The following is a 25,766-nucleotide window of genomic DNA, read 5'->3' on the forward strand; positions in this document are numbered from 1 at the left end:
CTTTTAATGCTAAAACACAAGCTAACTTGAAGTAGTATTTTATATGTCTTATTATATGAATAAGCAGAGATTACAGTTAATGTGCTGTGTTCAAATTCTTGAATTAAGGTAATAGTGTGAAATTTATTTTCTTTTAAGATCTACAAAATATACAAAGAGGAGCTGATACCAATTCTACTGAAAGTATTCTAGGCAGTCAAGAAAGAACTCTCTCCAAATCATTTTATGAACATCATACTGATACCCAAACCAGGTAAAGACTCAATAAAGAAAAAGAACTACAGGCTAATATCCCTGATAAACGTAGATGTAAAAATTCTCAACAAGATTCTAGCAAATCAGATTCAACAACACATCTCAAAAATCATCTACCATGACCAAGTAGGCTTCAGGATGCAAGGCTGATTCAACATCCATAAGACCATAAATGTAATTCAATACATCAACAAAACAAAAGCCACATGATTATATCATCATAAAAACAAAAGCCACATGATTATATCATTAGAGTAGAAAAAGCCATTGACAAAATCCAGTATCCTTTCTTGATAAAAACTCTCGAACAACTAGGCATAGAGGGAATATGACTCAAATAGTAAGAGCCATCTATGATAAACCCACAACCAATATATTGCTAAATGGACAGAAATTGGAAGCATTTCCCCTGAAAACCAGAACAAGACATAGCTGACTACTCTCACCCCTCCTGTTCAACATAGTGTCAGAAGTCCTAACTAGAGCACTCAGACAAGAGAAGGAAATCCATGGCATACAAATATGAAAAGAGGAAATCAAATAATCCCTCTTTGCTGATGATATGATCCTATACCTTGAAAACCCAAGAGAATCTGTCAAAAATCTCCTTGCACTGATAAAGGGCTTTGGCATAGTCTCAGAGTACAAAATCAGGATGCAAAAGACAGTCGCCAGACAGACACCAACAACAAACAGGCAGAGAACCAAGTAAAAAGCATAATCTCATTCACAATAGACACACACGCACACACACACACACACACATGAAATACCTTGGTATCTTCCTAATTAGAGAAGTGAAAGATCTTTACAATGAAAACTGCAAAATGCTGCTCAAAGAAATCAAAGAAGACACAAGCAAATGGAAAAATATTCCATGCTCATGAATTAGAATAATCAATATTGTTAAGATGTCTATCCTACCCAAGACAATCTACAGATTCAATGCAATACTCATCAAATTACCAACATCATTCTTCTCAGACCTGTACATGACAATACAGAATTCATATAGAAACATAAATGCCCACAAATAACCTAAACAATCCTCAGCCAAAGAAACAAAGTGGAAAGTCACACTTTTAAACTTTAATCTTTTTTATAAGGCTACAATAATCAAAACAACCTAGTATTAGTACAAGAACAGGCATATAGACTGATGGAATAAGATAGAGATCCCGGAAATAAAACCTCAAGTTTTCAATCAACTCATCTTCAAAAAAGCCTCCACCAACAACCACTTGGGAGAGGTGAACCTATTCAGTAGATGGTTCTGGGAAAACTGGCCACAAGCAGAAGAATGAAACAGGATCCCTACCTATTACCATACACAAAACTCAACTCTAAATGGATCAAAGACCTAAATGTAAAGCCTCAAACTATAATAATCTTAGAAATTGCAGCACCCTTAGGCAACCAATTCCTGGTCAAAACCTCAGATGCCCATGCCATAAGAGATAAGATAGACAATTTGGACCTTATGAAACAGAAAAGCTTCTGCAAAAGAAGCCATCAGAAAAGTGGGGAGACAGCCCACAGAATGGGAGAAAAATATTTGTTAATTGTATATCTGAGAAAGGCCTCACATACATCTTCAAGGAACTCACACATGCCGAAAGGAAAAAAAACAAACAGCCTTATTAAAAAGTGGGCAAATGACATGAATAGACACTTCTCAAAAGAAGACATATGGGCAGCCAACAAACATGAAAAAGTACTCAGCAGCACTGATCATCAAAGGAATGCAAATCAAAACCACACTGAGATACCACCTTACTTCAGTCAGGATAGTCAGCATTAATAACTCAAAAACAACAAATGCTGGAGAGGATGCAGAGAAAAGGGAATGCTTTTGCACTATGGTGGGAGTGTAAATTAGTACAACCTCCGTGGAAAACAGTGTGGTGATTTCTAAATGATCTAAAAATAGACCTTCCATATGACCCAGTAATTCCCCTTCTGGTAATATATCTGGAAGGACTCAAATCTTTCTACAAAAAAGATACCTGTGCACGCATGTTTACTGCAGCACTATTCACATAGCAAAAACATGGAACCAGCTGTGCTGTCCATCAAAAGTGGACTAGATTTTTAAAAATGTGGTACCTATACATGATAGAATATTATGCAGCCTTCAAGAAGGACAAAATTATGGACTTCACAGCAACTTGGATGTATTTAGAGTCCATCATACTAGTTATCTATCACAGAAACAAAGAACTGAGTGCCACATGCTCTCACTCATAAGTAGATCCTGAACATTTATCATAATACAGAAAGGGATTGGCAGTAGTGAGACACTGCTGAGGGAGGGGCAGCGGGGGGGTGGCATATAACATCAGTAAGGGTACCTGGTCCAAAATCAGGCAAAGTGAGGACCAACGGGAGGCCCAAACTTCACCTGTATGATAACCACTTATGTACCCAATCCTGAATTAGAGCCACTTCTTTAAAATATAAAAATAAAATAAAGTAAAAAATAAAAGATCTAACAGGCACTTCCTTGGACCAACATATGCCAAGCAGAAAGCCCACAGTCACCATTGCTGCTGGCTCTCTTGGGCCAGCGACACCTCTGGGTTGGAGGTCAATAGTGCAGCCCATCAAGTCTGATATAATACCTCAGCTTTGGGAAAGATCTGTTCCCAGCCCCCTAGCTAACATCACTATCCAAGCCATCTTGGCCACTCAGGATGCCTTGAGTCTGTGCAGGTACCCAGCACAGGGCAGACATAGCTGACAATTGAGAAACTCACCACATCAAGGTTATATATAACCAAATGAACCCTACAGTGCCTACATCAGTCCCTGTCAACCTCAAATATGAAGAAATGGTCTGCCCAAATGAGAAGCAACCAGAAAAATAATTCTGATAACAAATATGAAAAAACAGAGTTCGTCAACAACCCCCAAAGACTAAACTAATTCTTCAGCAGTGGACCCTCACCAAAATGAAATCTTTGAAATTCCAGAGATAGAATTTAAAAGGTTGATTACAAAATTGCTCAATGATATCCAGGATAAAGTTGAAAATCAACATAAATAAATTAAAAACAAGCCGGGCTTGGTGGCTCAGCCTACAATCCCGTGCTTTGGGGGGCTGAGATAAGTGAATTGCCTGAGCCCGTGTTTTCGAGACCCACCTGGGCAACTTGGCAAGACCTCATATCTACAATAAATAAAAAAAAAAGTAGCCGGGCATGGTAGCACACACCTGTAGTTCCAGTTACTTGAAAGGCTGAGGTGGAAGGATCGCCGGAGCCCAGCAGGTTGAGGCTGCGGTGGCTGGGAGCATGCCACTGCACTCCAGTCTGGACAACAGAGTGAGACCCCAACTCAAAAAGTAAATAAATAAATATGTAAATAAATAAATAAATTAAAAACAATATTCAGGACATGAATAAAAAATTCTCCAATGAGATAAAACCTTGGGACAAAAAAGCTAAAATTCTGGAAACAAAAGAATCATTTAGAGAAGTACAAAACGCAGTGGAAAGTTTTATCGGTAGACTAGGACAAGTAGAAGAAAGGATCTTAGAATTTGAAGACAAGGTTTTTGAATTAACCCAATCAGACAACCATAAAGAAAAAAAGTCAAAGAGCCCAAGAAATGTGGGATTAAGTAAAACGTCCAAACATAAGACACACAGGTGTTCCTGAGGAAGAAGAGAAAACAACAGATTTGGAAAATCTACTCAAGGGAATAATAGAGGAAAACTTTCCTGGCCTTACCAGAGATTTAAACATCCAGATACAAGAAGCAAAAAGAACTCCCAGAAGATTTGTTGCAAAGAGGTCATCCCCAAGGTTGATTATGCAAAGTCAATGTTAAGGAAAGAACTTTAAGAGCAGTGAGACAAAAAAATCAAATAACGTACAAAAGTAACTCTATCAGACTAATAGCAGACTCTCAGAAGAAACCCTACGAGCCAGAAGGAATTGGAGTCCCATCTTCAGTCTCCTCAAACAGAATAATAGTCAGCCAAGGATTTTGTATCCCTGAAGACTAAGTTTCATAAATGAAAGAGAAAGTAAGTCTTTCTCAGACAAGCAAACCCTGAGACAATTTGCTACCACTAGACCACCTCTACAAGAAATACTCAAAGGAGCTCTAAATACTTGGGGGAGGTCAAAATATACCAGTAGGAAACACTGGAAATGATAACACTCACAGGGCTTACAGAACATCAACACAATATAGAAAAGCAAATAAATAACACAACTAGATAACAACCAGCATGATGAATGGAATAGTACCTTACATATCATTTTGAACCCTGAAAGTAAATGGTCTCAATGTCCCACTAAAAAGAAACTAGCAGAATGGATAAAAACACACAATCCAAATATCTGCTGCCTTTAAGAGACCAATTTAACATGCAAAGACTCCTACTCAAAGTAAAGGGATGGGAAAAAAATATTCCATGCAAATTGAAATTAAAAATGAGTAGTAGTAGCCATTCTCATATCAGATAAAACAGACTTTAAATTAACAACAGTAAAAAAGGACAAAGATGGTTATTATAATATTAAAGAATCAAGCCAACAAGAAGACATAACAATTTTAAATATATGCACCTAACACCAGAGCCCCCAGCTTTATAAAACAAATTCTACTAGACCTAAAAGAGAGAGAGAGAGAGAGAGAGAGAGAGAGAGAGAGAGAGAGAGAGAGAGAGAGAGAGAGAGAGAAACCTCAACACTCTCGACTGACAGCAGTAGACAGGGCCCCAAAACTACAGAATATACATTTTCAGCATCAGCACATGGAACATTCTCCAAGACAGACTATATAATAGGCTACAAATTATTTCTCAATACATTTAAAAAAATCCATATCATGCATCTCCTAGACCATAGTGGAATAAAACTGGAAATAAAACTGGAATAATTTTTTATTTTAAATAAAAAATTTAAAAAAGATATAATAGAATTTTATCTGCCAAGAGTCTTATAAAATGCCACTGTAAGCTAACCAATTTCCTTCTAGTTCGGCAGCCATCTTCAAAAAATATCTATCCATATATATCATGCATCTATCCATCCAGCCATCTATCCATATCAATCCATCCATCCATCCAACTTGTTCTAACCCAGTATCAGCTATGATATTATCAGAACTTTACCCAGGTCCCTCCTTCAAGGAAAAAAAAAAAAAAAGGAACAGACATCAAAACAAACCATAGTAGTAAGTAGGATGGAAGCCACAGTAAAAACATCTGTAATTCTAGAGGGGCCATCGCTAGTGCATGGGATGACCCCAGGGTGGTCTGCTTTTCGTTGCTGGAGAGACTAGCTTTGCTGCCTCAGTGGTGACCCCTCCTGGCTATTACTTAGAGAAATTTTACACAGCAGTTGTACTTTATGAATTGCATCCCCGTAGTTTCAGCCAGAATCCTGAGTCTGAGAAAATGAAGAACTGGTGAGTATTAGCATGTGTCTACACTTATTTTCTTCCAAACTTAGGTTTCCAAGCAGGGGGTGGAAGTGGGAAATGAGGAATTATGTGATACAGAGGAAAGTGTTGTGGCTAAACATACCCCATTATCCTGAGCAGAGGAAAGATTGACAAATATGTTTCCAAAATTCCTTGACCCGTCATGCAAGGCTATTTAAAAATCAAATGCAACCTGACATTTCTGGTTTTTGATCTTTTTCTCCTTGACACGAACCTTTCTGCCACAACCAAGTAAGTTTGTTTGATTTAAACCTCTTTTTCTTCTTCTTTAAACTTCTTTTCCCTCTTCGGGTATCCCCATTTCTTGTTTGTGCTTGTCCAGTGATATCCCATGGCATTTAAAAAAAAATTCCACAGATGGGTCCTATGTCCAGGGAAGACTGGGAACCACTGGCCCATCCAAGGCCCAAAATTAAATCCAACTTTATCCCCGATGCCTGCTTGCTATTTTGGGGTGCCAAGCATGTCTCTCTCCACCAAATCTCTTATAGTTAAACAGTTTGTGTCAGTCCTTTGGTATATAATCATGAACTGCCTTATGTCATTTCATATTATTATCTTCTTTTATTCTCCTGAAGCACTTTTCTTATTCTTTTCCTTCTTTAACTGTCTGTGTGTCTTAATTCCCCAATTAGAGGCAGAAACCAAGAGAGTTGAATCCCACTGTGCCTTCCACTTAGTTAGGGGTCAATAAATAGTTTTGATTGCCTGAAAGGGGCCAAAGGTACCGAAGCAAAACTAAACCATTATTTTATCCATGGCAGCCACAGATGAACAGTGTGGGAAAGCTGTGTGCCCTTCAGTACCAAGGGGTGGGGTTCTCAGCGTCTGAGCCTCATGCCAGGTTGAGTACAAGTCAAGTTTAGGAAATTTCAGTACAGTTTCTCAATCAGTGTTAGCCCTGATGAGCCAAGTATTTGTATCAGGTAAACTCTGGTGTCACTTCTGGAATATAGTGTTGTCACTGTTCCTACTATTAAATCTTAAAGAAACATTGCAACAATCTGAAAAAGCTGAAGTAAACAACAGAAATCACTGGGATTCAGGACTCAAAATGTGACGAAAACCAAGCTGCTTGGTTCAATTCTGCACAAGGGCAAGGGCTGCTGAATCTTTAGGTGATCCTCACCCAGTCTCCTGGGAGACAAGTCAGACAAACAAGTGGTATAGGGCTGTTCTCACTGGCTGAATATGTTTTTTCCCAGCGATGCCAAGTGTGTGTCTGAGAGTATATGAAAAGGAAGCACCATTTAACAAACTGCATTTTTATTATGCTTCTACTCCTGGGAGATAGCTATCATTAAGATATAATCCCTAGCCTCCAATCAAAACAGAAGGAATTGATTTTTTTAAAAGTCAGTTATTCATAATGAGTATCTAGTAGCCACAATCCAGAAAATCAAATACTGTATTTCTGTTTGTTTTAAGACAAATAAAAAACAATAATAACTAAGCTTTGGATCTCTTACATTTAATATTAAGCATCTACAGCCTCCTTTAACATTCCACTGTTTCACATATTTGCTATTTCCTAGAGACTTCTCTGAGTCACTGAGACCCTTTCAGGCCTTTAAGATATTTTGTGTTTTCCCTGTATGTGAGATCCTTTGGGTCTGATTAGTACTATTATTTCACTTAAACTTCAAGGATTATAGGAAGCTTTTCCTCCATCTTACTGGTTTCCTTGTTTTCAGAGCCTGCCCCTTAGCTTCTGGTAGCATCTGGCTGTATTTTTACCACACGTTTACCAAAATAGCAAGAGCTTAAAATATGGGATAGATTTTGGTACCCATATTCCATTCATTTTTTGGTCTCATTTAACCATTCAACAAACACTATGAAGTGGAAATTTTGTGCCTTAAGATCAACAGAACAGGTAGGATGAGAGAGCAAATGTTTGTAAAACACATCAAGAACAATGAGAATTACCAAACCTGTTTTTTGCTGAAAACAAAGAAAATAATATTTTATTCCTATTTGACAGACTTCTTTCCACAATCTTTGACCATCTCTGTAGTGATACAGGTTTGGTAGGGGACTAATAAGCAACATTTCTTAAATATAGTAAAATGCATAAACTTATATTACCACACCCAATCACAGGATCATGGAGCTATTTTCATAGACTGAAAGGAATGAATACTTCCAAATGGTAGGTTTCACTGTATTACATGAAGAACTCAAATTTCTCCATGAACGCAAAAATATAACAAATGTTTGTGATTATAATATTACAGGGGGATCATCAGTACGATACTATTTTAAAAAAAGACCAGGTGACACATGTGGCAGCTGTGTAGGTATATAACTCAATCTCACCCCAGGTCCTTAGTATAGGCTGTTCCCTCTATGAAGAACACACTCCACAAAGCTAGTTCCTTCTGTACACTTCAGGTCTCAGTTTAAATGCCACATCCTCAGAGAAAATTTACTAAACACCCTATGTACAGTAAATGAGTCCTCATTTTTCCATATGCCAGATTTGTGTTAATTTCCTTCATAAAAGTTTATGGCAATCTGCCAGTTTCCTTTTGCATGTGTTTGTCGTCAGTCGCCCCACTAGACTATCTGTCCTGTGAAAACCATGCCATGTTTTCATTGTTACTCTAGGACCATCCTAGTCCTGGTTTAGAAGAGGGACTTAGGAAAAAAAAAATGTGAAGAAGCTAACAATCTGCATCTATATGGAGAACAAATGTATTTACATTTTACACACGGGCATGGTTTCTCATTTATTGCTATGTCTGAAGAGCAGAAACAAGTTGCTGTGAGTTGACGGTGCTGTTTGCCAAGTTATTGATTACAAAATCATGTTGGGTTTTACCACATTGGGTCTTACTAAATGACTAGACTTTACCTCTGACTTAACTTCCACCTCAGAATTTTCTGCAATTTGTGAGGTGCTAGTGATTACTAATGGCCCTGCCCAATGACATGCTTTATGCCTAACAGTTGGCAGTGTTGGCCATTCTTTTTGCTTTGAAATTCTATTTTCCATTTCTACACCACCACTTGCTTTCTTCTTATCTGCTTGGTGGCTGCTTCTTAGTCTCCTTCCCAGGGGAATTTTTAGAGCTGGTCATTGGACATGGTTAGAGGAGGCTGTGTACTGCTCAGCACCAGGGGGTGCCATTCACATTGTTGATTTCATAAGTTCATTGTAAGTTCATCATAACAACTTTCTGGCTGATGGTAGTAAGGGTGTTTTCTAATTCATACAAAGGTGCCATATGGCCTAAAATTTCCTCAATTTGACTCATAACAAAGCAATGCTTCCCTTGAATATCACCCTAGACACTTTGTTTTCATTTTTAATGTAGCTACTGATAAGGTCATTCATACATAGGGCTTCAACTACCACCTATATATGCCATGCATGGTTCTTCAATCATTATATTACCCATAGCCTAGATTTCTCTCTGGAGCCCTAGACTCATATCTAATCGGGTTTCCCACAGCTCTAGTCAGATGTCTGATGTCTCAGTGACACCACCAGTGCAACATTTTTTAAAAAGCAATTACTCTCCGATCCTGATTAATGTCACCACCTTCCACTCTGTCACTCAACCCAGAAATAGGAGAACTATCTCCATCTCACGCTTTCCTCACATAAAGTCAATCTATAAATCCTGGAAACTCCACCTCGATCAACCTCTTTCGTGTATGTCCTGTCACATTTATACTTTAGGTGCTTGGGAGCTCTCAATGCCCACCTTTAACAGCCTGCCATTTAAAAAATGTGAATTGTATTCATTCTTTTTCCATGTTGCTGCAACTGGGATCTTCCTAAAAGAACATATTAACATGCCACTCTCCTGATAACATTTCTTCAATTTTTATGCCTTGTTAATGCGACTCAGAATAAAGTTTAAATTTCCAATCATGTCATACATTATGGCATATATGAGCTTATCCCCTGCTGCTTTTCCATTTCGACTTCTACCATTTCACCTAAAATATGCCTGCACTTATGCCTACACTTAAGTTATACACAATACCTTTGGCTTCTCTAATAGGCTCAGCTCAACCACTCAGACCGGGCCAATGGCCTTTTAACAGGGAACGCTACAATCGTTTCTAACCCTGCCTTCTCCTTTAGACTTCAAGTACCTTGAGAACAGGAATATTATTTTATCTTTGTATTGCTGGCACCTTCCTAGCACTTGTCACTCAGAATAAATGTCTGACAAGTAGAAGGATGAATGCATAGGTTAAAGAGAAGGGAAAGGGAGGGAATTAATGAATTTCTAATGGCTCTGCATGATCCTGAGAGGCGAGGAGTGTGAGGAGGTGGTGTAGGATGCAGAACGCATCTTTAGATGTAAAAATAACTCTGCTTTTTCTACCCCTGTATGTAGAGGTGTAGAGTTGATTGCATTGTTTCCCAGAGAGCTAAGATTTTTATACTTCAGTTTTTCAAAAAAGGACACAAATACTTTTAGACATTAATACTCTAACGCTTTCATCCTCTATGACAAAGCTATGAATATTAGTGTTGAACAGTTACAGAAAGACAGAATGATAGCTCAATGTAAAAGAATAATGGAAGAGAGTATAAATACACTATTTGCACAGAACTATTTCCAAAGAGTAATCATAAAAAGAAACTTCCCATATTTTTCTCTCTTCTTGTTTCTCTTTAAAAAGTTTATTTTGCAGCAACCCCCTCACACAAATTATTTAATTCCTTGCACTGTGGGAGCTTTTCTGTCCTCTTAATAAATCTTGCTTTCTCAAAAAAAAAAGTTTATTTTGAAGTACCCAGCTGTTTGCAGCAATGTCACATCTACTTTAAATACAGTTACCGACACATGTAATATCATCATTAAATTTAATGTCATCAACAAGCTATTTGATCATTTGTTACATGTACAATCCAGGGAGATGAGTTTATGGTTTGGAAAAACTGTCTTGTATCTAGTCTGAGATTTTACTTTTTCTTGAGTTCAAATATCTGAGGCATGTCTGCTTCTTTGGTTGCATAATTAACAGAGGCTGAGAAGAAATACTTCATTTCTTAAGTGAGCACTCATTGAGTTTTGGAAGAAGTCAACTCTCCATATTGTTAGTTTGCGGTATAATTAAACCATAAGGTCAGAAACTGCATTTCCTAATTTCAACCGTAGACATTTTACAATGTAATTAATTTTTAAAACCTTTAGTTTTAAAAGTTTTCTGAGACCATGTTTTGCTTCATTTGTACCTTCCCACATAGTGTGAGACATACAGGAGTTGCTCAACAATTACATAAACAAATTATTTAATCTTTCTAAGTCTCAGTTTACTCCTCAATGAAATGAGATTAATACTCATAAAGTTGTTTTGAAGAGTAAATGAGATAGTCTTCATCATGTACCTGGCACATGGTAAACCACTCAATAAAAGGTTGCTATTATTATTTGCATATCTGATCCTTGGAAGTCTTGGTTAAGGAGCTTTTTTATCCACAACATATTCCTAGAAGTATAAGACACTGAATCTTGTATTTCAGCTCAAAAAATGGTTTATTAGTTGAGTAACAAAATACAAAGACAGATACAAAGTTGGAAACTCTAAATGTCAGTAATGAGAAGCTGCTATAGGACTAAGTAGCTTAGGAAAGAAATTCTTGCCTTTTGAAATGATTTTTTTACCTGCCACACACCTAGAGTTAGTATTGAGTAGCACCAGGCACATTATAGGTCAAATGTACATGTTGCTTCATGTGCATTTTCCCTCCACCAAGAATTCTGATCATTTCTCCCATAGACGTATGACTCCAGATCGATTAAGAACCACCCACCCAAACTGGTGGGACCACAGAATCTACTTTGTTCTTCTACTTATAAGCTTATTTAAAAGTAAACAGAGTAGAAGGAGCTCTATAAGAAGAGGTCTTTCTCTGAGTCTTCCTTGTTTTTGAAGATTTTTCGAGTGTATCCTGAATTTTTCCTGTTTCTCTCTTTGAGTACATTCTTTGGTTCTCTCCTTCGCAGACACACAGAACAGGTGGTCACAGTCATTCAAAATTGATCTCGGTTTTGCTACTTTACTCTTGATGCGTCAAATAGAGGTTTACAGAAATTTTCTCTGTGTTACCAATATTATACATACACTATTTTTCTTTTAAATAGTTTGAGAGAATAGGGTCGGTGTTCTGTAATAGCATTCAGGATGACACTTCATAAGCAAGAGAAAAAAGACAATGTCATCCAGTTTGGTAAAAAAATTGAAAGTGACTGTATAGTGGAGAGTACAGTTTCCTTGGAACATGGTGAATTAAAATAGGCTAATTATACCCACAACAGATGGGTCTGCAAACCTGAAGAAATCATCTAAAAAAATAGGATACCCAGACTCAAGAGCGAGAAGGACTGGGTCAGAAAATGTATTGAAGTCTCTAATGTCAAAGAACATTTTGAAGAAAAATCTATGAATAGAAGTAAAGAATCAGAATTTATAGTTTTTTAAAAAGTGATCAAAAAGAGTAGAGACACAAAATCCTGATAGTTTGGAAGCCAAGAAAGCTTACATTTTTGCACAGAGACTCCACTTAGACTTAATCATATACTGTATAAACCATTTCAAGAGGGTCCACAGCACTTTGCTTCAATTCCATGTTAATCAAATGATCTTTTTTCTTACAAATCTGAAGAACCAGTGTGATAAAGAGCCTGACGATGTTTGACTGCAAACATCCTTTTAAGCCTCACTGCTTCTTTCCTTTCTGTCCAACACTGGGGCAAGCTGATAGAAAAGCCCAGTGCTCTTTCTTTGTCACCAGTAAGTTTAAATCATGCATTGCAGCTCTCACCCCAAGCCCATCCCTTAACCACCATAAAAAACCTAAAGACACTGGCTTTTTCTTTCACAGTTCCCTGAAGACATTTTCAGGTCAGCTCAAGAGGCCTATCCTGTTCTCCTCAGAAGGCCTCATTATAGGAATAATAAATCTTTTTATACCCTCTTGGTGTGTGTGTGGCTTCATCAGTCTGGAAATTTAACCAAATTTTCAGTGGAGGTCCATTATAACAATATGGACTGGCCACAATACTCAGTCAACATGATAGCAGAATGTAGGTCCCCTGGGAAGTAAACACAGTCATTTTAGTAACTAGGAAGAAATCTGCATCTAATAGAAACTTAATAAAATGAGATTCTGGTTTAAAAATCAATTTTACACCGGGCTCGGGGGCTCAGCCTATAATCCCGCGCCTTTGGGAGGCTGAGGTGAGTGGAATGCCTGAGCCCGCGGGTTCGAGACCTGCCTGGGCAGCGAGACCTCATCTCTATAATAAATAAAAAAATCAGTCGGGCGTGGTAGCGCATGCCTGTAATGCCGGCTACTCGGAAGGCTGAGGCGGAAGGAACGCCGGAGCCCAGCAGGTCGAGGCTGCGGTGGCCGGGAGCGGCTACTGCACTCCAGTCTGGGCGACAGAGAGAGACTCCAACTCAAAAAAAAAAAAAAAAAAAAAACCATTTTACATAAGTTTGTATACTGGAAGTCTATTCTTTGAATCTAATTAATGCTAAATTAATGTCATGACTGAATTTTAAAACTTGAGAAGTTGAAGACTAGTCCTTGGAATTTGATAACACTTCCAATGAACTACTAGAAGATTCCTTCCCTTTTTCCTTCTATTAAACATAAGGAAACACAATTTTATTCCTCTAAGAAATAATACATAATTCATTTGAAGGAACAGACCTACATTAAAAAAACAAAAACAAAAACAAGTGTAAATGCCTGCAGGGTGAAATAGTTAAGTGAAGACAGCAAGAGAAGATTGATGTGCCAACTTTTGAATTACAACTCAGAATAGTTTGTCTCTACTATTAACATATTGAAACTCTGTACTATGTTTTAAAAGACAGTGTCACCACTCCACACCAGTTAGAAAGCACAAAATTCAGAACTCAGATGACACCAAATACATCAGGAATGTTCATTCATTCCTGCTGGGAATGCAAAATGGTACGGCCACTTTGGAAGACAGTTTGGCAGTTTCTTTTTCTTTTTTTCTTTTTTTTTGAGTTTGAGTTTGAGTCTCACTCTGTCACCCAGGCTGGAGTGCAGTGGCACGGTCATGGCCACTGCTGCTTTGACCTCCTGAGCTCAGACGATCCTTCCACCTTAGCTTTCCAAGTAACTGGAACCTCAGGCTAGCACCACTACGCTCAGCTAATTTTTTAAAAATTTATTTATTGTAGAGATGAGGTCTCGCCAAGTTGTCCAGGCTGGTCTCAAATCCTTGGCAATCCTCTCACCTCTACCACCCAAAGTGCTGGGATTACAGGCATAAGCCACCACGCCTGTTTATGCTCAGCTTATTTTTTAATTTAATCTGTTTTTTTAGATGAAGTCTTACTCTGTCACCCAGGCTGGAGTGCAGTGGCATGCTCGCAGCCATCCTAGCATTGACCCGCTGGGCTCCAGCGATCCTTCCGCCTCTATCTTCCAAGTAGCTGGAACTCCAGGTGCACGCTACCATGCCTGGCTAATTTTTTATTTATTGTAGAGACGAGGTCTCACCAAGTTGCCTGGGCTGGTCTCGAACCCGTGGGTTCAGGCAATCCACTCACTTTGGCCTCCCAAAATGCTGGGATTATAGGCTGAGCCACTGAGCCCGGCCTTATTTTTATTTATTTATTTTTTTTTGTAGAGACAGGGTCTCACTATGTTGCCCAGGCTGGTCTCAAACTCCTGGGCTCAATCAATTTTTCTTCCTTGGTCTCCCAAGGTGCTAGGATAGAATTACAGGCGTGGGCCACTGCATCCAGCCTTGGCAGTTTTTTACAAAACTAAACATACTCTTGCTACGTGATTCAGTAACCCTTGTTATTTACCCAGAAGAGTTGAAAGCTTATGATCATACAACAACCTGCACACAAATGTTTACAGTAGCTCTAGTCATAATTGGTAAAACTAGAAAACAACCAAGATGTCCTCCTGTAGGCGAACTGACAGGCGTAAACAAACAGTGTTACGATCAAACAATGGAATATTATTCAGCACTTAAAAAGAAATGAGCAATCAAGCCATGAAAAGACATGCAGGAGACTTAATAGCATATTACTAAGTAAAAGAAGCCAATTTGAAAAGACTGCATCCTGTGTGATTCACTAATAGGACACTCTGGGAAAGGCAAAACTATGGAGGCAGAAAAAGATCAGTGGTGACCAAGGATTTAGGGGAGGAAGAGATGTGTGGAGCACGGAGAGCATTTAGGGCCGTGAAACTACTGTGCAAGACACTGCAGTGGTGGAAGTGTACTGTTAGACATTTGCCCAAACCTACAGAATGTACAACACTAAAAGTGAACCTTAATGTAAACTGCAGACTTCAGGGGATAATGGTGTGTTGGTGTAGATTCATTAATTGTAACAAATGTATTACTCTGGTGCCGGATATTGATAATAGGAAAGTTGTGCATGTGTAGGAGCAGAGGGGATAGGGAAACTCTGTACTTTCCACTCAGTTTTGCTATAAACCTAAAATTGCTCTAAAAAATAAAGGCCTTTAAAAAAAAAGGTACTGCAAGGCCAGCTTTTGACCCCCTGTTGTAAATGCTAAGGAGAAAAAGTTGCATAGCTGACAGGATAAGCATTTTAACCACGTCGTTAACAAATTAGAAAGAAATCTCTTGATCTGCAATGTAGAAGATACTGCACACATTTTATATAAATGCAAAAACAGTGTCACTAAAGGAAGGAAAGCCTTTGTTTTGACTCTCTCCTTCCATTTCCCCTTTCATTTTCGTTTATGTCAACCAGAGCCTCATGCTTCATTAACTGTTATAAAAGCTGATGCTCAAGTAATGGGCCTCACCCCTTAAATACATTCAGACATATTAGTTGATGTTGGTATTTCATGCACAAATACAAATTTTATGAAAACTTTGAACTATTTGATAAACATATGACAAATCGTATTTGCTGAGCTAGAAATCTATAAATACACAGATGGTGTTTAAAGAACTCAGAGGTTTTAGAGTTATCCAAAACAAGGTTCAAATACTGGTTCCACCAGTTATTTACTGTATGGCTAGGGAAAGTTGGTTATCATCATTTGTTACATGAAAAATTTTGAGGAATAAAGGAGATTGCATATATAAAGCATCCATCATAGTGTCCAGCACACAGGAGGTACTTAATAAATGTTAACCACTTTCTTTTCCAAGTTAGTCTCCTTGACGCCTTTGGATTTTAGGATTCTAAAACCTTATAGGGGCTTCATGAGTATTTACTCAGAATACTCACATTTGCATAATTATAATATAATATTTGCATCTGTTTAATTTATTTAATTTGTGGAAGTGCAATAAAAAATAGAGGGAATTATTCACTGTAAAATGTTATTTACTCAATTTTGAATTTGATGTGCTGCAGAAGATGAGAAAATTAATGATAGTTATTCTCACACATGGTTACTTGCTGGGCCACAGCTATTTCTCTCCTCCTGCTTTCTGAAAGCTATAGGAAGTTTCTACCTGCTTGGAGACCCTAGTCAAAGCTCAAATCAACCAACACAAAGAGGGAACTGACTTTCTGATAAGAGTCAACTATTTACTTTAAAGAAGTAGTAGTCTTTATATAAGAATGTGTTACCAAGCCTTGAAAAGCATTGTAACAAGCCAATTCTGTAGAAGTACACTCTGATGCTAGGAGTGGATGAGATTTTGAAAGGTATCGAGTTTTCTGCATTCTCCTTTCCAAGCAATTTTTACTCTAGTTTACTCTCCTTGAAAACCTAAAACAGAGGCTTACAAACACCTGTTAAATGCAACAGCTTGTGAAAGCAGTGTTGTGGCTGAACATGGAAGTATATCAAAGGTCAAGTTTCAGTTACAGTTCCCATAGCAATTGTAACTTGACCATTTAATGCTTCAATAATAACCATCCATGGAGTATATACAACCAGAGAAAGAATCCCTGCAATAGCTGTAGACCTTTCTATCATGTAAAAGTTTCGACTGTTGTGCTGGATGTTTTTGATAAGTTTGCATGCATCAGTATTTCAGAAGCTTCCTATTAAACTTCCATCACCGAAAGCTCCTCAAACTGGTCTCGTTGTTTCAATGGTGATGGCTTCCACCACATGTAAACTTGCGATTGTCCATTCCAACTCAGCATTATAAATGTATTCTTACATTTTTAATGGAGAAAAGTTTGTGACAAATCCTCCTTGGTGAACTGAAAAGATGTTTTTACCATGTGGTGTAAGTCCGACATTTAGGAATATTCACCACTCAGCAAATATACACAAAGTGGGAAATATATAAAAATTAAGGTCAGAGAGCTTGGAGGTAATGGACCCAAAGTTTAGGGTAACATTTTATGGAAATAACTAAAACAGAAAAACAACAATGGAATAAGTATTTTTTTTAAAGCAGAGGTATAAATGATTTTTATAATACACTTAGCTAGAGAACTAGAAAGACAATATAGTTTCATAGTCAGACAAGAATTAGTAACCCCTGAAAACCTGTTTTCTCTCTCTTCTTTCTCTCCCTCTCCCTCTTTCTCTTTCACTTCCTCTCCCTCTCCCTCCTTCCCTTCTCTCTTCCTCTCTTTTTCTCTCACTCTGTTGCCTAGGCTGGAGCGCAGTAGCATGATCACGATTCACTACAGCCTCGACTTCCTGGGCTCAAGTGATCCTTCCACCTCAGCCTCCCGGGTAGCTGGGACTACAAGCACATGCCACTGTGCCCTGCTAATTCCTTTGAATTTTTTGTGGAGACAAGATCTCACTTTGTTGCCCAGGCTGATCTTGAGCTCCTGGGCTCAAGCGATCTCGCCCTGGCCTTCAAAGTGATGGAATTACAGATGTGAGCCACTAAGCCCAGTCGTGAGCCTGTCGTGTATTAAAAAGTAATTATAACAACTCAACATCTTGTCAGAATCGTGATGAGAGATGGAATGGCCAGTCTATAAAGTCAACCTAAAGGGAGTGATTCTGGAATAGCTAGAACAAGAGCCAGCAAATTATGGCCAATGGGCCAAATCCAGCCCATAGCCTGTTTTTGTAAATGAGGTTTGAATGGAACACAGCCAGGTCCATTGGTTTACATATAGTCTATGGCTGCTTTCATGCTACAATGGGAGGCGGAACTGAGTCGTTGTGATGAGACCATCACAGTGGCAAAGTTGAAAATGTTTACAACATGGACCTTTACAGAAAATTTAACCAGAAAGCTTAGGCAAAAGCAGACATACAGATTCACTGTCTGGATTATACAACTCTTTTATTTTGGTCAGGAAGAAACAGCCAGTGTAGTGGCTCATGTCTGTAGTCCTAGCACTGTGGGAGGTCAGGGTGAGAGGGCTGCTTGAGACCAGGAGTTCAAGACCAGCCTGAGCAACATTGCAAGACCTCATCTCAATTAAAAAAAAAAAAAAAAAGCCAGGCTTGGTGGCTCAGCCTGTAATCCCGCGCCTTTGGGAGGCTGAGGTGAGTGGATTACCTGAGCCTGCGGGTTCGAGACCCGCACAGGCAACTTGGCGAGACCTCATCTCTACAATAAAACAAAAAATTAGCCGGGTGTGGTAGCGCGCACCTGTAGTTCCAGCTACTTGAAAGACTGAGGCAGAAGGACCGCCGGAGCCCAGCAGGTCGAGGCTGCGGTGGCCGGAGCGGCCATGGCACTCCAGTCTGGGCGACAGAGTGAGACTCTAACTCAAAAAAAAAAAAAAAAAAAAAAATACTCACCAAAACATATATATATATTAGAAAAGACTATTTTATCCTGTTTTCTACGCATACAATATTTTATCCTGTTTTCTACGCGTACAATGACCAAATGTCAGCTAAATTATGAATAAATCATTCCCATAAATTTTATAAAACAAGATGTGTAATTGCCTCTTCTTCACAGTCTAAGCCACTGATGTACAGGCTCAATACATTTTAAAATCTATGTCTTATTGGGTTTAAAGACAAAATCGAAATATCTTGTATTTGAAATCCAAATAGAAAGCAGTAGAAGAGGAATAATTATGGCCCAGTGAGTAGCCATGTTTGAGAATAATTTATTAATTCTCTCATATTTATATATATATTATATATACAATATTTATATTATATTATAAATATGCTTTTTACTTCAGGGGCATTTAAAATGATTGGAGCACAAGACATGTATACAAAGGGAGTGATTCAAGTGGCAAAGTTGAAAATCAAAGTAGAAATCAAAGATTTGTGAAAAATAACTATATAATATCCCAAGCAAAATGTTGTAATTTAATAGCCATGCTATAGATAAATGAAAAAAAAGGACAAAATGATCATATTCAATACAGCAAAAAAGAATGCCAGAAGGAGATTAGTAACAGTAAAATTGATCTTGTAAAAAAAAAAAATGAGTTAAGACACAAATACTTTTATTAACTGGAGGAAATATGGAAATGTTTATGGAGGTTTAAGTATAGCAAATTTAGGCATATACTGCTACCAAAAACAGCCAAAAGAAGAACTAAACCACATAAAAATTCTGACAAGAAGGGCTGAAAACTTGTGTTCAGATACCATCTTGTTTGAATAATGAATGCAATTAGGGCAAATGGCAAGGAGATTGCATATTTTTCAGAAAAGAAAAATATGTCAAGCCTAGAATCATAAAATGAGCAATTTAGCTTCATACCTAAAAAAAATACTCAGGTGACACATCTAGAAATCAATTTGCAACTACTTAAAAGATCAGAAGTTACAAAAATAAAAATAATAAGCATGGGTTTTGCTTTCTGCCAAACAGTCTGGCAGACCAATCTCATTTCTTTCTATGACAGAGTGATGGAACAGTAGATGGAGTCTGCTGAGGTCTTTCACTCAGGTGCTTATGATATGCATCTGTAAAAAAGATGCACAAGCTCTCCTAGAGCTACAAGATAGGGCCACTAGTCACATGCGGTTGTTAAGCACGTGAACCATGGATAGTCTGAATTGAGATGTACCGTTAAGTGTAAATATATGTTAGATTTTTAAAACCTAGCACAAAAAAACTATAAAATGTCTCACTATTAATTTTATATTGATTACACACTGAAATGACAAAGTTTTGTATATCCTGGGTTAAAGAAAATATATTATTAAAATAAATTTCACCAATTTTAAAATGTTTTAATTCAACTACTAGCAAATTCAATATTATACATGGTTTCTATTTTTGACTCCCATGGTGTTTCTATTTGATAGTACTGTCTGAAACACAGATCGATGCTAAACTCAGTAGAGCAGGGGAAACGCTCTTATTCTTCATGAACATCAGGTTCTTCTATGAAATGGGGATGGGGGAGCAGTTTAAGAGGTTGATGGGTTAGGTGGGGGTGAGACAGTTTTTTGTTGAGTAGGTGTATCCCCTACATTGTAATATGTTTAGAATTTCTAGGTCCCATCTGCTAATGCTTTCTTACCTCTAGTTATGACAACCAAAAAACACTCTTCTGGTATTGCCAAATGCTCTTAGGATGGGGTGGGGCTATATCATCCCATGGCAACTGCTGGGCTAGGAGATAGCTAAGGTCCTGCCCAGTGCTGAATTTTTATGATTGTACAGTGAGACTTTCATACAATGCCCTTTTCTTTGTCTTGATTTTATGTAAATTATTTTCTTATTAATATATTCACCCAATATTTAATGAAGGTTGAACTACAAAGTCATTCTTAGCATTTATCCTGCAAAATGTTCTAAGCTATGAAGTTTATTTTTCCAGCATTCGAGCACTTAACACCTGCTGGTTTTAATTTTATTCATTTGTATACATGTCTTGTGCTCCAAGAAGGATCCTAAGCTCTGATGGAAGAAACAGTTTCTTATAACAAATGAATAATAGATACCACTGGAGTAAAGGGATCCACTGGACAGGATAACTTTCTAGATTGACTTAGAATCTGGTGTTATTTAATATTTTCAGATTATTAAATAAGGATTAATAAGTGAGAAAAACACATGATTTCTCAGGACATCCAGAGATGTCCAGGCTTTTGTATTTTGTGAGTATAGAAGTCAAGGGTTATTTTATACATGGAGAATAGATAGATGATGAGAGATGGATAGATAGATAGTAGATAGATAGACAGACAGACAGACAGACAGATAGATAGATAGACAGCTCCTTGAATAATACGTGTTAGGAAAATACATGTGATTTGAAGAGAGAAAAGATTTCCCAGATCAAGTATCTCTCCCATAGAAGTCTTCCTTGGGATCTAAAAACACTAACAAAATACAGTGGGTTTGTGGTTTCACTGTATATATGTGCTCTGAAATGCCTTACAACATCTTTCCAAATAGTTGAATACAGCCACAAGAAAATGGATATAGATACGTGAATTCCCTTATTGTCAAGGATGTGGGGTAGAGGACTTTAATGGAAGAGGGCGGTTTAGGAGACCAGACCCCAAGCAGCCTAAGGGAACTGGAAACCCGTCTTGAAAGAAGCAAAGAGCTCAGAGGTTTTCTAAACACTTGAGTTCTTCATGATCTAATCTAAAGTAGGTAGCACTGGGATTCTTAATTCTGTCCTTACTGCTCTGAAAAGCATGTAGAATGTAATGAGTAACATTTCCTGTATTAGGAAGTGATGTTTTTGTTTTTTGATCAAGAAGAGTGATATCTACAGCTTTGCATAAGCATTCTCTTCTAATTTCACCAAAAGTAAATTTGCCTCTAGATTAGCTGCACCCATCACACCTTCTGCTGATAATACTGAGCCTCTGAAGGAAGTTTTTGTTGAATTTGGCTGTTTTGAAGCTGGTCGATTTCAGCTTGCTGACTGCTTCTGGAAACTACTTGTCTTAAAAATTCCTCTTAAAGAGAATTTGTCATTGCAAATATGAGATAAACACCAAAGTCTTTAATATTCAGATCCTCAGCCCACCTACTTTGAAAAGCATGATTTTTTTTCCATCACCCACTTTCTCTTCTTGACAGTAGTCACAGCAGAGTTTTCCATTTTATAGAGATGGCTCATCTCATCCTCATCAACAGTGGTCCCTGCTGCAGACCTCCATATCTGACTGATGCAATCATAGCTGACAACTGATTAACTGACTCAGATACTGGATCACTAACATAGAGGAGATAGATGGAACCAGATTGAGTCTGATTCTCTCTAGGCCTCAGGTTTTCCACTCATAATAGGAAAAAATATTCCTGAAATTAAATCATATAAGCTAGAATGACCATAGGTTGGCCATTTTAAGTAGACAGATGTCACTCAGGTGTGGAAAGTGGGAAAGGAGTCTAATCTGATCGGCCTAGATGTGAACACTTGCTCAGAAAAGTACTTACCTCAGCACCTCAGTTTTGTCTTCTGTCAAGTGGGGATCATATCAGGCTTGATGCTTCACTATGAGGATTAAAGAGACCGTATGTAAAGATCTTGGCATAAGGTAAACATGCAGCAAATGGCTATGAACAGGAGAAAAGTCTCTGAACTACCCAGCCCAATGTTCGACACATAGGAGAAGCCTCATACATGTTGGTTTCCTTCCTCTTTCCTTTTCCTACAATATATCTCAGCAACTTTCTAAATATTGACGCCAGAATTCAGTAACACAGTTGAGAGATTGTATGGGTTAAATTGCATCCCACTCCAAAGTCATATGTTTCTAACCTTAAGAACCTCAGAATGTGACTGTCTTTGGAGACAGGGTCTTTACAGAAGTAATTAAGTTAAAATGAGGTCTTTAGAGTGGGTCCTAAGTGGCTCTGACTAGTGTTCTTACAGGAAGAAGAAATTTAGACATAAATACACAACAAAGGTAAGACAATGTGAGGACACAGGAAGAAGATGGCCTTTTATAGGCCAAAAAGAGAGGCCTGGAGCAGTTCCTTCCCTCATGACCCTCCAAAGACACAAACCTTGTCAACATCTGATCTCATACATCTAGACCCCAGAACTGTAAGAAAGTATATGGCTGCTGTTTAAGCCATCCAGTCAGTGGTACGTTGGTACAGCAGCCCTAGCAAATCCACCCAGTGAAATAATGACAGAAAATTCAACAAACATATCAACCAAGCCACATATTGTCAGTAAATAAAGATACCTTTTCACTAAGTTATCTAGCATAGGGTTTCTATAGTTTTTATATCTTATGCTACAAGATGTGATATCAAAGAACAAGACCCTGCCATACTAGAAAAACAAAGTTGTCCCTCCTTTTTTTTTTTTCCTAAAAATATCCCATTTGCTTTATGGTTATACTTCTAAAAAATTATTGTTTAATGTAAATTTTAAGAAAATAAAATAGGAGCAGCATTGGGAACTTTACTGAGAATTATTTGTTAAAATTATTGTTATTGTTGTAACTGCATCCATTTAAACCACTATTCCTGAGGACCATTAACTTTACAGTGACCACCAGATGAAAATCATTAGCTTAGTCTTCATGCAGCAGACCATGGGGATATGTCTCACAGGAGACGCCACAAATCACATTTGAAATTGTGGAGGCAAGGTGTAGATTATCCACTGCTTTTTCTTGTTATTAAGCCCCTTCACATTAACAGCACAGACAAATCAAATTTCCCTTACTTCTTTTTACATGATTCTTGTTCATAATGGCAATTTGTCTTCTTAACAGAATATATAGTTGCTGAGTTTCTTAGGCTTATATTATAATTGCTATTTAATTATAAAGTTGATCATTACATGTAATTGTGGGGAATCTTGGTACATAGCTATAAAATGGGGATAATAATACTTTCTATAGCCCAGAGCAAATGCTGACTTGAGGTTTTGTCCAGCTCTGAGACTATGAGTGTGTGAATAGTTCAGCTATTGTGTCAAAGTAACATAATTTCAGAGCTTTTTTCAACTCACTACTCTTTTTTTTTTTTTTTTTGAGCCGGAGTCTCACTCTGTCACCCAGGCTGCAGGGCAGTGGCACAATCATGACAATCACGGTTCACAGCAACCTTGACCTCCTGGGCTCAGGCAATCCTTCCACCTCAACATCTTGAGTAGCTGGGACTACAGGAGTGCGCCACCACACCCATCTAATTTTTTTATTTTTTGTAGAGACAAGGTTTCACTATGTTGCCTAGGCTGGTTTCGAACTCCTGGGCTCAAGCATTCTGCCTGCCTTGGTCTCCCAAAGTACTGCCACTAATCATTTTTATCATTTGCAAATATCTTATTCTCCATCTGTATAGGAAAACCCAAGGATAGCCCTTCCTATATTAGTCACAGGAAAATTGGTTATGCCCCAATTTTTAGCTGGAAATCTTTGCCACTGGCAGGGTTCTGGGTGACATCATTCTCTGTCTACATTTTTTTCCCCCACAGAAGCAATTGTATAATAACATGTTCTAGTAAAAACATACACAGAAGCAGAAAAGTTCATTCCTTAAATATTAAAGCCACAGCCAGATCTGCTTTGTGCTCTTTAGGTTATTTGTAATGTCCAGGTCACCTATATTGCTCCCCTGGGTCCAATGCAGCAGCAATAGGTTGGAATAAGACTGATGCAATTTGGGTCAAGTGTTTGAATGTATGGGTGTCATTCTGAAGGCATCCAAATATCATCTCTAAATGATTTGGCTCCATTCCTTGTTGCATCATTCATAAACCTCCTCAGGCTCTTAACCTGGGTTATTTTAAATTGACTTCACTTCAGAGAATTCTTTGGCTCTAGATAAGACTGGCCATTGCTTCATTCTGTGAGGTAAGAGCTGGGTACCAGTCAGTTTTGTTTAATCCAGTTGATGAAAGATAGAAGGTCGGCGTGGCTAAATGACATTTACTGGTAGTCTGTTAATGAATACTAATTTAACCTATAATTTCTGCCTCCTTCACGACCAAACCTATCACTTTTTTTTCTGAAAAAGTATTCAGTTGATCTTCGTAGAGTTTCCTTTTCTTGCCATTTTTCTATCACATTGTTATGTGTTCCCATTGCCCAAGGGAACATAGAATAGCTGAGGTAGAATCAAAACGGTCAGGAACACGGCCTAAATGGATACACACTGGATTAAAGATTTGGGCAATGGTAACACTTCTACATTTCATTTATGTTACATTCATAGCTTTATTTCCTCAGCCTTTGTTGCAAGCCATTGTATAATTTAGACTTTTTGTTCAAGCAGCATGACAGTTGTTAATAGAAGTGTGAGAGTTGTAACTACAGTGCCTACTTCATTTTCTTCTAGATGATCTTTCAACTGGTTCGTCTAAACTTCATTTTTTCTAAATAAAAATGAATTTGTTGTTTCTGTTTTCTTTCTTTTTTCTTCTGAAGGAACTATCTCTTTTCCAGGTTGAAAAACACAAGGCAAACTAAATAAAAATGTTCAAAATGTTGTCTTTGCCACTGACCAAATTACCTGTCTGCTTTTGTTTTACTCATTCAAACTCAGCTGGAATTATGATTACTGGATGCCACAGGGCTTTGTGGCAGGCTGGTGGCCCTGACGACAGTGAGGTGCACAACAGTAGGTAAATCGACTAAAACAAATGAACACCTCACTATGATAGGAATGATTACCTTTTGCAACGATTGAAAAACAAATATCTTTTATCTATTCAAAATTGTTTTTTCCTGAAACAAAGTTGCTGAGCATTTCCCAAAAACTTTCATGTAAGGAAAGAGCAACCTGGGGAGCTTAAAATTAAAATATGCGGCTGGGTGCAGTGGCTCACACCTGTAATCCCAGCACTTTAGGAGGCTGAGGTGAGAGGATTGCTTGAGTCCAGGAGTTCAAGACCTGCATAAGCTATAAAGTAGTGAGACCTCGTCTCTACAAACAAAATGAAAATGAATTCAAAAATTAGCCAGGCATGGTGGCACACACTGGTAGTACCACCTCCTCGGTAGGCTGAGGCATGAGGATTGCAGTGAGGTCAAGACTACAATGAGTTGTGATCATGACACTGCACTCCAGTCAGGGCAACAGAGTGAGATCCCAACTCAAAAAAAAAAAAAAAAAAAAAAAAAAAAGAAAAGAAAAGAAAAGAAAAAAATTAAAATATAACAACAAAGATTTAAAAATATTACCTCCTATGTTTAGTGCTTTTGAAAACTTAAGTAGCGTGTGTATAGTTCTATAAAACTATGAAAGTGCAATATTTAAAA

The sequence above is a fragment of the Carlito syrichta genome, unplaced genomic scaffold (assembly GCF_000164805.1).
Source record: "Carlito syrichta isolate Samal-C Ts95f unplaced genomic scaffold, Tarsius_syrichta-2.0.1 Scaffold287781, whole genome shotgun sequence".
Classification (NCBI taxonomy): Eukaryota; Metazoa; Chordata; class Mammalia; order Primates; family Tarsiidae; genus Carlito; species Carlito syrichta.